Below are 15,427 nucleotides of genomic sequence, written 5' to 3' on the forward strand. Positions count from 1 at the left end.
GGGAACCTAAACAATACTCAGAATCAAACCCTGGGCCCGTATTATTTTGTCTACAGGGTAGATTCGTTCTCTTGATTGCGCAGAGGTAGCGTCGACGCGTTTCGATGGCTATTCCCGATGTACTGCCATCTTTGTCAAGACTAGTTGATCAGCCTCTCCTAATTTCTGGGCACTGGTTGGTTGCCACTGACAGGATTTTTCCTACGGGTAAACATAATGCTATCATTATTATATACACAACCGTTTCTCATTTTATACAGGTTTTTTATTTAACTCCTGTGAGACTCATATCACTAGGGGGGTCACCGATTCCCTCATACCCCTGATCATACTGGCAGGCAGAAGCATAATTACCCCATCCTCTTGTATACCACAGTGCTTACTAATAAGGCATGTTTTTTAAAGATTTTTTTTTCTCGCACCACGTATATATACTCTGAATTAGTCCATTGTATTCATCCATATATTTTAGAAACACTAATTTTCTGAAATTATATGTCCTCGCTGGCTTATTGTTGCTGTATCATATTATGCCTTATTAATAAGCGTTTTTACTCTCTCGTTTGGCCTTCATTCAGGGCGGGGTACACAATTGAAACGTTTATTGCTACTATCCAAGAACGATAGTAAAGGAAGTTTTTGACGAAGTTGAGGGCTGCTAGCTATCTGATTAGATGGTTTATGGGATATGTAGGCAAGAGAGGTCGGTAACAACTACAGGGCAGGAGCGATAGGTCAACTACTGGAGGCGGGGTAACGTCATGTTGGTTTAAAATTGGTACAGGAAGTCGGCTGTTAGTTTTGCAGTCCCAAATTGAGAAAATGGTTTCCAGCGCGAATAGACGCAACGGAGATGTGAAAGGTACAGGTTACCGTTTTAGCATTTTATGACATGACTGAAAAACTGTCCTGGGTGGCCTCAAGGGAGAGGATTCAAAGGTGGTTTAAACATTAGTAACACCAGTGATAATTGTTGATAACGTTTTTTAGGTATAATAGCGGGAGGAGTACAGTTCCGCTTGTGTAGAGGGAAAAGCTTGGGGAAAACAGAACGTATCGACCTGTTAGTATGGCAAATGTATATGTGATGGAATGATGGCCAGACGATCTTATTCTCATTAATTTTTTTTTCTATTTGTAGTAAACCCCTGAAGAAGGGCTTAATGATAGCCCGAAATGCATTGGGTGATTTGTGAACAATGACTACAACTTTGAATGCTTTATGTTTTTGCCACGTGCCCGGGCAAAGGCTTGGATGAGCATACCCGAGGCATTAGAAGCTGTATAAAAACATATTCATCTTGCGTGTTTATTCACAACAAAGAATCAAGCAATAAAATAATGGACTTACAATTTTTGGCAGTACATGGATTATTGACGCTGATTATGGATTAGCTCATAAGTGATTGAAATATTCTTACAAGCTGTGCTCTGGGTCAGGAGTGAGAACCCGCTTCTGTTTGGATGTTTAACCTTGCTCCGTGACTCCGGGTAGATCACGGTACCCAAGATGCACGCAAATAAACTTTAAAGTTGAAGAAAACAAATGCTGTGGATTAACAGGTGTGCACAGCAACCCCCCTTGTTAATGCTTCATTTTTCGTCTACCCGACTAGCTAGATGCACCCGCAAAGTGGAAAACATTGGAATAATTGGTATAAACACGTAACGCAACACACGTGAGATGAATATTCGAGTTTGTTGAAGAAAGCGTGAGCCAACATTTGATTTCATGGACACAAACTATTGCATTGTATTTTTCCATTTTTGAACACTGTTTTTACCATCAACCACTAAGCATTTATGTATGTACAGGCTAAGGATACGTGCTATTTGGTGTAATAGGAATCGCACTATATTTTGACATCGTAAGGGAGGGCGGGGTACACAATTGAAACATTTATTGTATTATCCAAGAACGATAGTTAAGGAAGTTTTTGACGAAGTTGAGGGCTGCTAGCTATCTGATTAGATGGTTTATGGGATATGTAGGCAAGAGAGGTCGGTAACAACTACAGGGCAGGAGCGATAGGTCAACTACTGGAGGTGGGGTAACGTCATGTTGGTTTAAAATTGGTACAGGAAGTCCGCTGTTAGTTTTGCAGTCCCGACTTGAGAAAATGGTTTCCAGCGCGTATAGACGTAACGGAGATGTGAAAGGAACGGGTTACCGTTTTAGCATTTTATGACATGACTGAAAAACTGTCCTGGGTGGCCTCAAGTGAGAGGATTCAAAGGTGGTTTAAACATTAGTAACACCAGTGATAATTGTTGATAACGTTTTTTAGGTATAATAGCGGGAGGAGTACAGTTCCGCTTGTGTAGAGGGAAAAGCTTGGGGAAAACAGAACGTATCGACCTGTTAGTATGGCAAATGTATATGTGATTGAATGATGTCCAGACGATCTTATTCTGATTAATATTTTTTTCTATTTGTAGTAAACCCCTGAAGAAGGGCTTAATGATAGCCCGAAATGCATTGGGTGATTTGTGAACAATGACTACAACTTTGAATGCTTTATGTTTTTGCCACGTGCCCGGGCAAAGGCTTGGATGAGCATACCCGAGGCATTAGAAGCTGTATAAAAACATATTCATCTTGCGTGTTTATTCACAACAAAGAATCAAGCAATAAAATAATGGACTTACAATTTTTGGCAGTACATGGATTATTGATGCTGATTATGGATAAGCTCATAAGTGATTGAAATATTCTTACAAGCTGTGCTCTGGGTCAGGAGTGAGAACCCGGTTCTGTTTGGATGTTTAACTTTGCACCGTGACTCCGGGTAGATCACGGTACCCAAGATGCACGCAAATAAACTTTAAAGTTGAAGAAAACAAATGATGTGGATTAACAGGTGTGCACAGCAACCCCCCTTGATAATAGTACATCGGGAATAGCCATCGAAACGCGTCGACGCTACCTCTGCGCAATCAAGAGAACAAATCTACCCTGTAGACAAAATTAATACGGGTTATTTAGGAAACAAGGGATCCCTATAAACAGACTAGCTATAACATAGGGAATTAAAACTAGTGAAGGAAAGTTATAGCTAGAAAAATGTTCTAAACAATTTCTATCCTAAAGAATACCCTTCAATATCTGAAATATATAAATGTATGAGACAAGCACTCTACAACAACATAATAAGTGTAAAGCATTTATATAGATCAATTTATTTATTTATTCTTGTTATAAAGATTATTTTTTTCTTTTTTTTGAATTGTACAAAATTATATTAAAGTGGATGACATTTGAGAAAATTAATTACATCTAAATCAAATCATACATAGTCAACAATATATACAATTCCATGTGATAGACGGAAACGTTGACTCAGGCAGTGCGGCAGATGTCTACACCGCGCGTTTCGGTATACATGCCTTCATCAGGTAGCCGTCCACTACTCTATAAAACACATAATATCAATGTAAATAATACAATACGAGTGCCTGTCTGAAAAAATAACACATTGATCAATGCAGGTATTCACTACTAAAGAAAATATTATATATGTATATACACTTGCACTATATGTAACCTGACACATTATACTATAAAGTTTACTGATATTTTAAGCCTTCCAAATCCTAACACATAGCTTCACATAATAAAAAATTAAACAAAGAGAATGAAAAAGACAGTTTTTTTACACAAATATATACATTTATATACATATATAGTAAAACAGTACAATATTACATTGCATTCGTTTATACATATATTTACAACAAGATCTAAAATGTCCTAATATGGTTGACTTAATTATAATGTGTTTCTCCAGGCTTATGGGGAGATCAACCTACTCATTTTGGCACATTATTAAATCTATGACTAGACAAGTCTTTTCAATCGTTTGTAAGTGTGTATAAGTATAGATGTTCTTACCAAGGGGAAGATGATAAACAGTGATATGCTGTGGTTTCAGCTCATAGTTACAAAAAAAGGTGGTCGGTTACATAACATATTCTAGTGTAAATTTCATCATTAGATTATAAAGGTACACACACGAATCAAGTAACATTGAAACTGAATTTAATTCAGCTGTGGGCAATGATATCCAGTAGTTTCACAGGTATTATATTTCATTTCATACAATACAATGCAATTTCTAAAGTCTTCAAACAAAACAGTGCTCGGTGATTGTCAGAAGAAGGGGGGGGTTTCAGTAGGATAGGGTGTGGTTGGAATAGATTGAGGGACAAAGAAAAGGAATTGTGTCCTGTAAACAATTCTATCTCAATCTGAGAACATTTCTAGTCAATAATAGATCAAAATGGTTCCCTATATACACTATACACGGGGGCCATATATGGCAAATTTTGCTGCGGCGTGTATGTATAGAGGTGGTGTTGTCGACGTTTCGACCCCTATGGTAAGGGCGGGTGATTCCTCAGTTTAGGGTCTTCATCAGGACAATAAAAACAGTGACAGTGAGCACCTATGGAAACAGAGATGTATATCACTCAGTCAGATGAATTTAAAATTTGTCAAAAAAGGGCAACACTCAATGTCCCACAAGCACGGTGTACCTACATATATATACAGGCGTTTCGATGATGTCCCACCTCAGTTGAGACTTGCGCCTTTGGGGTATTCTGTGGGAAAGTAAATTAGCATTAGGAAGGATTGCGTGAGGCAGGTTGGGATGGAGTAGCCCAAAGTGGGAATGGCCCAACTTACTAGGTTCTTCAATCGACAGGAGCCATAAGTCAATACGTAGAGTCCCAGATGACGGGGTATGTAAAATCTGTGGGTACAAAAAAGTAACCATGTCTCTATATCCTGGTATGGGGATTGAATAGCAAGTGAGACTCCATTTTGAGGGAAGTAGCATTAGGACGCACGAGACTTACTTGAAAAACCTTCCGATTAAGTCAATGCGTGGGTGTGACAAAAGTCCTACATCCACTAGAAGAATCAATCAAGGGTGGGGTGTAGGTATCTTACACCACCTGTAAAAACAGAAAGATTCTGTATTCTAGACACTCTCCGAACTAAGCGTAGTATTGATCAGCAGTACTATTCAGTAAAATAAATGATTAATCCCAGCCCAAAGTTCTGCTATTAAATCAAGGGAGATGGCTGATTGTGGATTGGTAGATTCCCTTCAATAAGGCTGGATCGAGAGGTATGTTAAACACCACGCGCGCTGTAATGTAACAAGAACAACCCTTGTGCGTGGCATCTAAGGTGCTCAATAGGCCGTGACATGCTGTATTCTGGAGTCTCTGTGGACTAGGCGTGGTATAAATCAACAATACTATTCAGTGATATAAGTGACTCCTTCCAGCCTACAGATCGGTCTTTTTAAAAATAAAGGGAGAGGGCTGATTATAGATTAGCGGAGTCCCATTACAAAAGCGGGATCGAAAGAGATGTTTGGCATAAAGCGCACTATTATGTTTAAATGGGCGCTACTAACAAAAGTAAAGGAAAGCCCGTGTGCGTGGCATCAATGGCGCTTCATAAGCTGTTGTGACAAGCAGAGTGACGCCTCTCAAACAGACATACCTGTGTTACTGCTGGCTTTCGTCTCCAAGTAATCGCCGGCATCCACTGGGTGTCTAAGACATAGACCCGGCTAGGCAGGGGGCGTGTCTGGGGGGCGTGTATCGGCACCTCGCGGTGCCGCCGCTAACTGCTTGTGCCCAGAGAGTCTCCGTAGGGCGCAGACGCGCTACCCGAGATACTATCTGCTACGGGGGAGCGAGTGGCGGAAGGCGCATCATTTGCAAATAGCCTCAATGGTGCGCGAAATAAGCCAATTTCGGAGGTATATTCCCAAGAGACTAATAAAAGTAACCTGTACATTAGTAAACACATTTTAAACACATTTTGAACATTGTGGGACCGCAATGGCTTAAAGGGAGACGGACCCCCTTCAAGATCAAGCATAAATACCTGATACTATCGCAAACGCCTTTTACAAAGTGCAACCGAGGTTTAGACAAAAGCAGACTCCTCGTAGAGCTACATAGCGATATTGTGAAACATTCATACCCTGTCTTAATGAATGACATTGTTTCATATATTAGTACAGTTTTGTCAGTGCTGGTATTCATATGCACATCCTAGCACACCTCTTTGTTTGGAAAAACTTTACAAAAAAATGACATAAATTAAGGTACAAGTCCTGCTAGTTGTCACAGCGTTCTCACACATTGTTCTTTGAGTATCATTATTCATGTGTTAACACCTTATCTGTTTAACCTTGACCCTGCATTGCTCAATGATAGATATTTTTGTAAGTTTGAACAATTTTAAAAAACTTTGTCTTTGATCTCGTGCACAATGTAATCTCAAACATTAGGGGTCGGATACAAGTCCAGCTAATTGCGAATAGGTCGCATCAAGTTCATTAAGACCATTGTCCACAGTGTCCAATGTGTACATCCATTTGCACTCCCTCATGTTTAGTAGTGAATTCAGATCCCCCCCTCTTGGTCCGACCACAATTTTCTCCACCACCAACCATTTAAACGATTCAGGAGTATGAGCTTTGGACATAAAATGTTCCACCAAGGGGGAGCCTGGTGTTTGACACCTTATCCGGCTACAATGCTGGAGAATACGTTTTTTGACATGTTGTTTTGTCTGTCCAATATATACTAAGTCGCAAGGACCTATAATGGCATAGATCACGTCACTTGTGTTACAGTTTGTCATAGATTTCAGAGTCACCGTGTGGTTACGATAATTCCAAACCTTAGTTTCCAATGTCTGTGGGCATGCTTTGCACTTAGTACATTTGAAATGACCCACTGGAAATAATGAGAAAGGCACTAGATAGAAGAATCCAACCAACTCAGGTACCAACGGACTTCATCATTGAGCTCTTGGAGGTGGCAATGAAGAAAAACTTTTTCGTATTTCAGGATGAATTCTTCTTCCAGAGCAAGGGAGTAGCAATGGGGGCAGCCTTTGCTCCTGACCTAGCCATACTGTAAATGGCAGAATATGAACGGGACTACATCCTAACAACTAGGAATCCATATGAAAGCAACATTTGGATGTGGAGACGGTATATCGATGATGTGCTAATGCTGTGGACTGGAAATGAAGTGGAACTGAACACGTTCTTCACATGGCTGAATACTCAATCTCAAGACATCCAATTCACTATGAGCATGAGCAGGACCTCTATTGACTTTCTAGACATTAGCATTAAAGTCCTAAATGGCCACCTTCACACAACTCTATTTCGGAAACCCACTGAAAGAAACAGCCTCTTACGGTACTCGAGCCATCACACGAGAAGTCTACGTGACAATCTACCGTTTGGCCAGTTCCTCCGAGTGAGGAGAAATTGCCCGCTTAAAGAAGACTATTTCTTGGAGTCAGACCTCCTGATCAGAAGACTGATGGAAAGAGGATACCCGAGACGACTAGTGACAAGGGCGAGAAAGAGGGCATGGTTCAGCCCAAGGGAAGATCTGCTCAGACCTAGAGAACGCCTCGCCGATCCAGACAGGATTATCTGTGTCACTACATTCTGCACAAAAAGTAACCTGATTAAGAAGGCAGTTAATAAACATTGGAATATGGTATCAGATGTCATTGACCATGAACAACCGCCAATGCACGCATTCAAAAAAGCCAAAAATGTCAGGGATAAAGTAGTGTGCTCCTATCTAGAAACTCCAGCTCCCCCCACCCTACAAAGCATCTGGAATCTTCCCCAAGTGGTGGGTCATTTCAAATGTACTAAGTGCAAAGCATGCCCACAGACATTGGAAACTAAGGTTTGGAATTATCGTAACCACACGGTGACTCTGAAATCTATGACAAACTGTAACACAAGTGACGTGATCTATGCCATTATATGTCCTTGCGACTTAGTATATATTGGACAGACAAAACAACATGTCAAGAAACGTATTCTCCAGCATTGTAGCCGGATAAGGTGTCAAACACCAGGCTCCCCCTTGGTGGAACATTTTATGTCCAAAGCTCATACTCCTGAATCGTTTAAATGGTTGGTGGTGGAGAAAATTGTGGTCGGACCAAGAGGGGGGGATCTGAATTCACTACTAAACATGAGGGAGTGCAAATGGATGTACACATTGGACACTGTGGACAATGGTCTTAATGAAGTTGATTCGACCTATTCGCAATTAGCTGGACTTGTATCCGACCCCTAATGTTTGAGATTACATTGTGCATGAGATCAAAGACAAAGTTTTTTAAAATTGTTCAAACTTACATAAATATCTATCATTGAGCAATGCAGGGTCAAGGTTAAACAGATAAGGTGTTAACACATGAATAATGATACTCAAAGAACAATGTGTGAGAACGCTGTGACAACTAGCAGGACTTGTACCTTAATTTATGTCATTTTTTGTAAAGTTTTTCCAAACAAAGAGGTGTGCTAGGATGTGCATATGAATACCAGCACTGACAAAACTGTACTAATATATGAAACAATGTCATTCATTAAGACAGGGTATGAATGTTTCACAATATCGCTATGTGGCTCTACGAGGAGTCTGCTTTTGTCTAAACCTCGGTTGCACTTTGTAAAAGGCGTTTGCGATAGTATCAGGTATTTATGCTTGATCTTGAAGGGGGTCCGTCTCCCTTTAAGCCATTGCGGTCCCACAATGTTCAAAATGTGTTTAAAATGTGTTTACTAATGTACAAGTTACTTTTATTAGTCTCTTGGGAATATACCTCCGAAATTGGCTTATTTCGCGCACCATTGAGGCTATTTGCAAATGATGCGCCTTCCACCACTCGCTCCCCCGTAGCAGATAGTATCTCGGGTAGCGCGCCTGCGCCCTACGGAGACTCTCTGGGCACAAGCAGTTAGCGGCGGCACCGCAAGGTGCCGATACACGCCCCCCAGACACGCCCCCTGCCTAGCCGGGTCTATGTCTTAGACACCCAGTGGATGCCGGCGATTACTCTGGAGACGAAAGCCAGCAGTAACACAGGTATGTCTGTTTGAGAGGCGTCACTCTGCATGTCACAACAGCTTATGAAGCGCCATTGATGCCACGCACACGGGCTTTCCTTTACTTTTGTTAGTAGCGCCCATTTAAACATAATAGTGCGCTTTATGCCAAACATCTCTTTCGATCCCGCTTTTGTAATGGGACTCCGCTAATCTATAATCAGCCCTCTCCCTTTATTTTTAAAAAGACCGCTCTGTAGGCTGGAAGGAGTCACTTATATCACTGAATAGTATTGTTGATTTATACCACGCCTAGTCCACAGAGACTCCAGAATACAGCATGTCACGGCCTATTGAGCACCTTAGATGCCACGCACAAGGGTTGTTCTTGTTACATTAGAGCGCGCGTGGTGTTTAACATACCTCTCGATCCAGCTTTATTGAAGGGGAATCTACCAATCCACAATCAGCCATCTCCCTTGATTTAATAGCAGAACTTTGGGCTGGGATTAATCATTTATTTTACTGAATAGTACTGCTGATCAATACTACGCTTAGTTCGGAGAGTGTCTAGAATACAGAATCTTTCTGTTTTTACAGGTGGTGTAAGATACCTACACCCCACCCTTGATTGATTCTTCTAGTGGATGTAGGACTTTTGCCACACCCACGCATTGACTTAATCGGAAGGTTTTTCAAGTAAGTCTCGTGCGTCCTAATGCTACTTCCCTCAAAATGGAGTCTCACTTGCTGTTCAATCCCCATACCAGGATATAGAGACATTGTTACTTTTTTGTACCCACAGATTTTACATACCCCGTCATCTGGGACTCTACGTATTGACTTATGGCTCCTGTCGATTGAAGAACGTAGTAAGTTGGGCCATTCCCACTTTGGGCTACTCCATCCCAACCTGCCTCACGCAATCCTTCCTAATGCTAATTTACTTTCCCACAGAATACCCCAAAGGCGCAAGTCTCAACTGAGGTGGGACATCATCGAAACGCCTGTATATATATGTAGGTACACCGTGCTTGTGGGACATTGAGTGTTGCCCTTTTTTGACAAATTTTAAATTCATCTGACTGAGTGATATACATCTCTGTTTCCATAGGTGCTCACTGTCACTGTTTTTATTGTCCTGATGAAGACCCTAAACTGAGGAATCACCCGCCCTTACCATAGGGGTCGAAACGTCGACAACACCACCTCTATACATACACGCCGCAGCAAAATTTGCCATATATGGCCCACGTGTATAGTGTATATAGGGAACGATTTTGATCTATTATTGACTAGAAATGTTCTCAGATTGAGATAGAATTGTTTACAGGACACAATTCCTTTTCTTTGTCCCTCAATCTATTCCAACCACACCCTATCCTACTGAAACCCCCCCCTTCTTCTGACAATCACCGAGCACTGTTTTGTTTGAAGACTTTAGAAATTGCATTGTATTGTATGAAATGAAATATAATACCTGTGAAACTACTGGATATCATTGCCCACAGCTGAATTAAATTCAGTTTCAATGTTACTTGATTCGTGTGTGTACCTTTATAATCTAATGATGAAATTTACACTAGAATATGTTATGTAACCGACCACCTTTTTTTGTAACTATATGTTGACCCAGGTCGGTGAGGAAAGGGTTTACCCCGTTATTACCTACCACGTGGTTTCAGCTCAGTCAGAATATCGATGTGGACAGAACTCTATACACATGTATAAATATGTTATTATCTGTGAAAGAGAAGATGCCTATTTTTAGAGATACGTCTTGAATAAAATCTCGACATTTTATCAATAACTATCATCGGCTGCTGGTCTAGCAAGTGCCTATAGATGATGAAGAGGTAAAAACTAAAGAGTCTATAGATATTTCTCATAGCGAATAATAACTTCAGACCTAATATAACCTTAGGTCATGCTCAATTCTACTCTCTCTGCGATGTGAGTCTGTATGAAAGGATTGCTTTTCGTTTATATGAATATACAGCCCGCTTTCTATCTGGGCATTGTTAGTAATCGTCGCCCTTTATAAGAACATGACTCAAACTAGGGGAGCTTAACTAGGATAGATGGAATTGGGTAGGTTTACTTACTAGATGAAACGATATCACGGTGTCAGCCCTGAGATTCGTATTAAAAGAGAGCGACAGGCCCACGTATTTTCAATCTAGATGACGGTATCAAACACTCCTCCTAGATAAAATATAGTAAAAGTATAAAGGGTATATTATGCAAACCGTGATACTGGTTTACTGTAAATAGGCAGAAAGCTACAGTCATATAAATCAGCGTGTATTACTTACAAGTTGGAGTCCCAGAAAAAAAATATTTTTTATTAACTAAATATACTGTGTCATAGCGTGTTACCTCCTAACAGGCTAATTTCAATACATTGTCGGAGATTCATGGTTGTTACCTGAATCTTGAATAGTTGAGAATAAAATGTCCGATAGTTATCACCGAGTGTTACATGTTGCATTTATAAGGCTGCCGCTTAAACCTCCTGTGACGGTATCTTCCTGTGGGAAACCAGGAGGCGTCAGTTAATTATAAATACTCCAATAAATTCATGGAGCAAGAAACAAAAGCGGGGTCGTGTAAAGGGAGGGACTCACTCTCTTACATTATTTACCTTAGATATTCACAGGACGGTGCAGGCAACCTTTCTTCTGGCTCGTACTGGCTCCAAATGGGCTCAGCAAAAAGCGATGAGAACCGAACAACGCGATAGCGTGCTCTATTTAAATTTACAAGGGATGCGAGATGACCAATGGCAGGATCGGGAATGAATTCAAATACCGGAAGGGAATTCATTCACGTGTAACTTGTAAACAGAGCGAGCGCACTCAAAGGTTTAGTCACGAGATCGAACGATTTCGACACGTCTGCAAACCGCATCCATGTAATTCCTGTTTATTTAGTTATAAAATGCCGTAATAAATGCACAAGGACACACTGTCGAAGGCTTTGTAAACAAAGCGATATATAGACAAAGTTGACATTTAATATTGCAATATATGCCGTCCCGATGACTCAAAACGACCACAAGGGGGTAGGGCAAACTATACGCTAAAAGACACTAGTAAAATATCAGTCATCAAGTTAGACCGCATTTTATTAGAACATGGTTTATGTTCTATATAAGATTAGTTGCCTACAATATGGTTCTGTGAAGCGAAACGAATGAAATAGAATATATGTCTTCTTAAATAGATAACCATTAAATTTATACAGAGGATCTAAGATATTAAGAGCTTAAAACCACAGCATATCTTATACATGAGGTCTATAAGTACAGTTACACCAAAAGTATGTCATTACCTAAACAACCAGTCCATAACTTCAAAATACGATGAGATAATAGAAATTATAATAAATGCATCTGCATAGACAGATTCTGGATTAATTGTTTACAGTCAAATTTGTTAGTTAGTATATAACTGTACATCCAATGGGTTATTGAATATATGCATATTAGACTTCTATGGATACAGATCATCTAAAAAAACATGACAGTTCTAGGCTAGTTAGAATTTCCATTGATGAAAGTATGCAATTCCAACTAAAGAATAGATTATTAGATAATTGCATTTTACCAAGGTATTTCTTGATTTAGGCCGTTTTGGACTGTGTCCAGTAAAAAAATATAGTACACTTCACGTTTTTTCCTGAGTTTGTCAATATCGATTCCATCCTTAGGAACCATTTTCTCCAATATGAACCACTTAATGTCTTCAGTTGTGTGGTTACATTCAAGAAAATGTGATACCATAGGTGAATTGATTTTAGAGGTACGTATTGCAGACCTATGTTCTGTTAGTCTGGCATTCAAAGAACGAGAGGACTCTCCCACATAACCTTTCTCACATGGGCAGGTTAGTAGGTAGATGATGTTTTTTGTTTTACAATTACTCATACATCTGCTTACAATTTTTTGTCCATTATATTGCAGTTCTTTGGCCTGAATAGCTATGGGGCATACTATACAAGTGCCACATTTGAAATTGCCTACCAATGGTGTCATATCAGAGATGCTCCGCTGAATAGGCTCCTTAATTTTGTTAGGCATGCGAGAGCGAACGATCAAATCTTTTACGTTTCTGTTTTTTCTGTATGTGAACATTGGTTTCTTGATTTGTTCGTCTTTACTGTTATTTACATTTAGTAAATGCCAGCATGAACAGATAGTTTGTCTAATCTGTGCATTTAAGATTGAATGGCGTGTGACAAAAACTAGATCGTCTGTTATCCTTTTGGTGGAGCCTGCTAACATGTGTTGACGATCATAGAATCTTGCCCGTTTATGGGCATCCCGAACCAGCCGGTGCAGATAGCCTCTTTGAATGAATTTATCTTTCATATCTTTAGCTCTCAAGTCATAGTCTTCAAGTTTCGTACAGTTTCTTCGTAACCGAAGAAACTGTCCAAAAGGGATGCTACTTTTTTGGCTGGTTGGATGAAAACTATTAAAATGTAATAATGTGTTTCGAGCCATAGGCTTAACATATAAGTCTACGAATAGTTGTCTCCCGTCATGTTTTATGGTTATGTCCAAGAAATCCACTTGTACATTACTAATTTGGGGCGTGAACTTTAAGTTTTCATCACATAAATTTAACCATGAGACAAACTCAAGGAGAATGTCTTCGTTGTCATCCCAAATGAAAATAATGTCATCTATGTACCTAGACCAACAAAAAATAGATTCAAAAAATGGCGCTACCTCATTGAAAAGCGACGTATATGTTGGCTATAGTGGGCGCACAGGAGGCGCCCATGCTGACTCCCTTAGTTTGCTGGAACATGTCGCCACGGAACTCAAATACATTATCTTCGAGTATGATCATTAGGCATTCAATGATGAAGTCGTGGTCACATTCAATTTCATATAAATTCAGAAACCATTGGACTGCTACAATGGCGCCATTACCCGGAATGTTGGAGTAAAGACTCTCAACATCCAGAGTAACTAGCCACTGTCTGTGTGTATTAAAGGGAGTACCTTCTAGAGTGTTGATGATGTGACACGTGTCTTTAACATAGCCAGGGATTTTATGGATGTGTGGACAGAGTATTGCATCCAAATATTTGGAAATAGGTTCTGTGACTGATCCAATTGTAGTGACAATCGGTCTGAGAGGTGGATTGTCCACATTTTTGTGAACTTTTGGGATACCATAAAAACTAGCTAGTTTAGGGTTCTCAATGTTCATGTATTGGAATTCCTTGTCACAGATTATTCCATTTCCTAAAGCTCGATTGGTTAGTTTAAGGATCTTGGATTTAATTTTTGAAGTGGGATTCTTACTGATCTTTTTGTAGAATCTATCATCATTAAGCATGTCTTCTGCCTTTTTAATGTACTCTTGCTTTTACATAATAGCTATGCCCCCGCCCTTATCACAGCTTTTGACTATGATGTCCGTAGTTGTTCTCAGAGTGTTAAGGGCTTCATGTTCGTCAAGGGAGATGTTAAAAGGGGTTTTAGGCACATATTTAGTTATATGTTGAAGTTTATTGTAAACTACTTGTTCAAAAATCTTTACTTCCGGAGCTACTTGTTCACAGGAAGGAGTAAAACTTGATTTTGGAACTAGACCAGATCAATTGATCACATTGGTGGTGTTTTCTTTATCTTTAAAGAAACATTTAAGACAAATTTTGCGGAAAAATGCCATAAGGTCATTAAACAGTTCGAACTTGTTGAGCCCTGCATGAGGTACAAAGGATAACCCTTTAGTTAGAAGGGAATATGTGGCCTCATCAAAACTGTGTGAACTCAAGTTGAAGATGGGAATTTCTTTTACGGTCTCCAATATCTGGCATTCCTTGTTTCCAGATATTGGTTTGTGTTCACTTGTTGAGGGCCCTGGACTTGGGGTTGATAGTGTTGTTGAAACTGTACCCGTGGTTGATATCGGGCTTGAAAAGGAGATTGAAACTGTGCCTGATGAGGTTGGCGCCAGTTGCCTCGATTCTGGTAGCGTCTCCCTAAAAAAGGACGGTTGCTGTAATTCTGGCGCCGTGGGGTGTATCTATTTCCTCTTTCATCAAAAGATGGCATCATATTTTCTTCATCTGAGTCAGAGGAGTCTGAGAAGGTATTGACTCTTCTATTCTGAGACCTTATCGTGGTTGATAACTTAAGGTATCATACCCACTAGCATCCGTTTGGTTATAAAATCCGTCTGCTAGGTAGGGATGTGTCTGTTCCTTACTGTAATAGTTTAAATCTTTTTGGAGTTTATCCGCCTTTCTTTTTGTTAGGTAATCACTACATGAGTTAAGTTCACATTCTAGATCTTCTAATGCTTTTTTAGTATCAACTATTACTGTAGAGGCTTTGATTTTATCCTCCACTCTAAGATTTCTTTCATTAATTCTAGGAGTAGATCCTTAGCGGTTTCTAATATAAGCATCATTAGATCCCTTGAACACCTATTGGCGATAAGCGACCATTTCTCCAAAAACTCTAAAATTAATATGGGCTCAGGGTTTGATTCTGAGTATTG

Source organism: Lissotriton helveticus, chromosome 2_1, assembly GCF_964261635.1.
Source record: "Lissotriton helveticus chromosome 2_1, aLisHel1.1, whole genome shotgun sequence".
Lineage (NCBI taxonomy): Eukaryota > Metazoa > Chordata > Amphibia > Caudata > Salamandridae > Lissotriton > Lissotriton helveticus.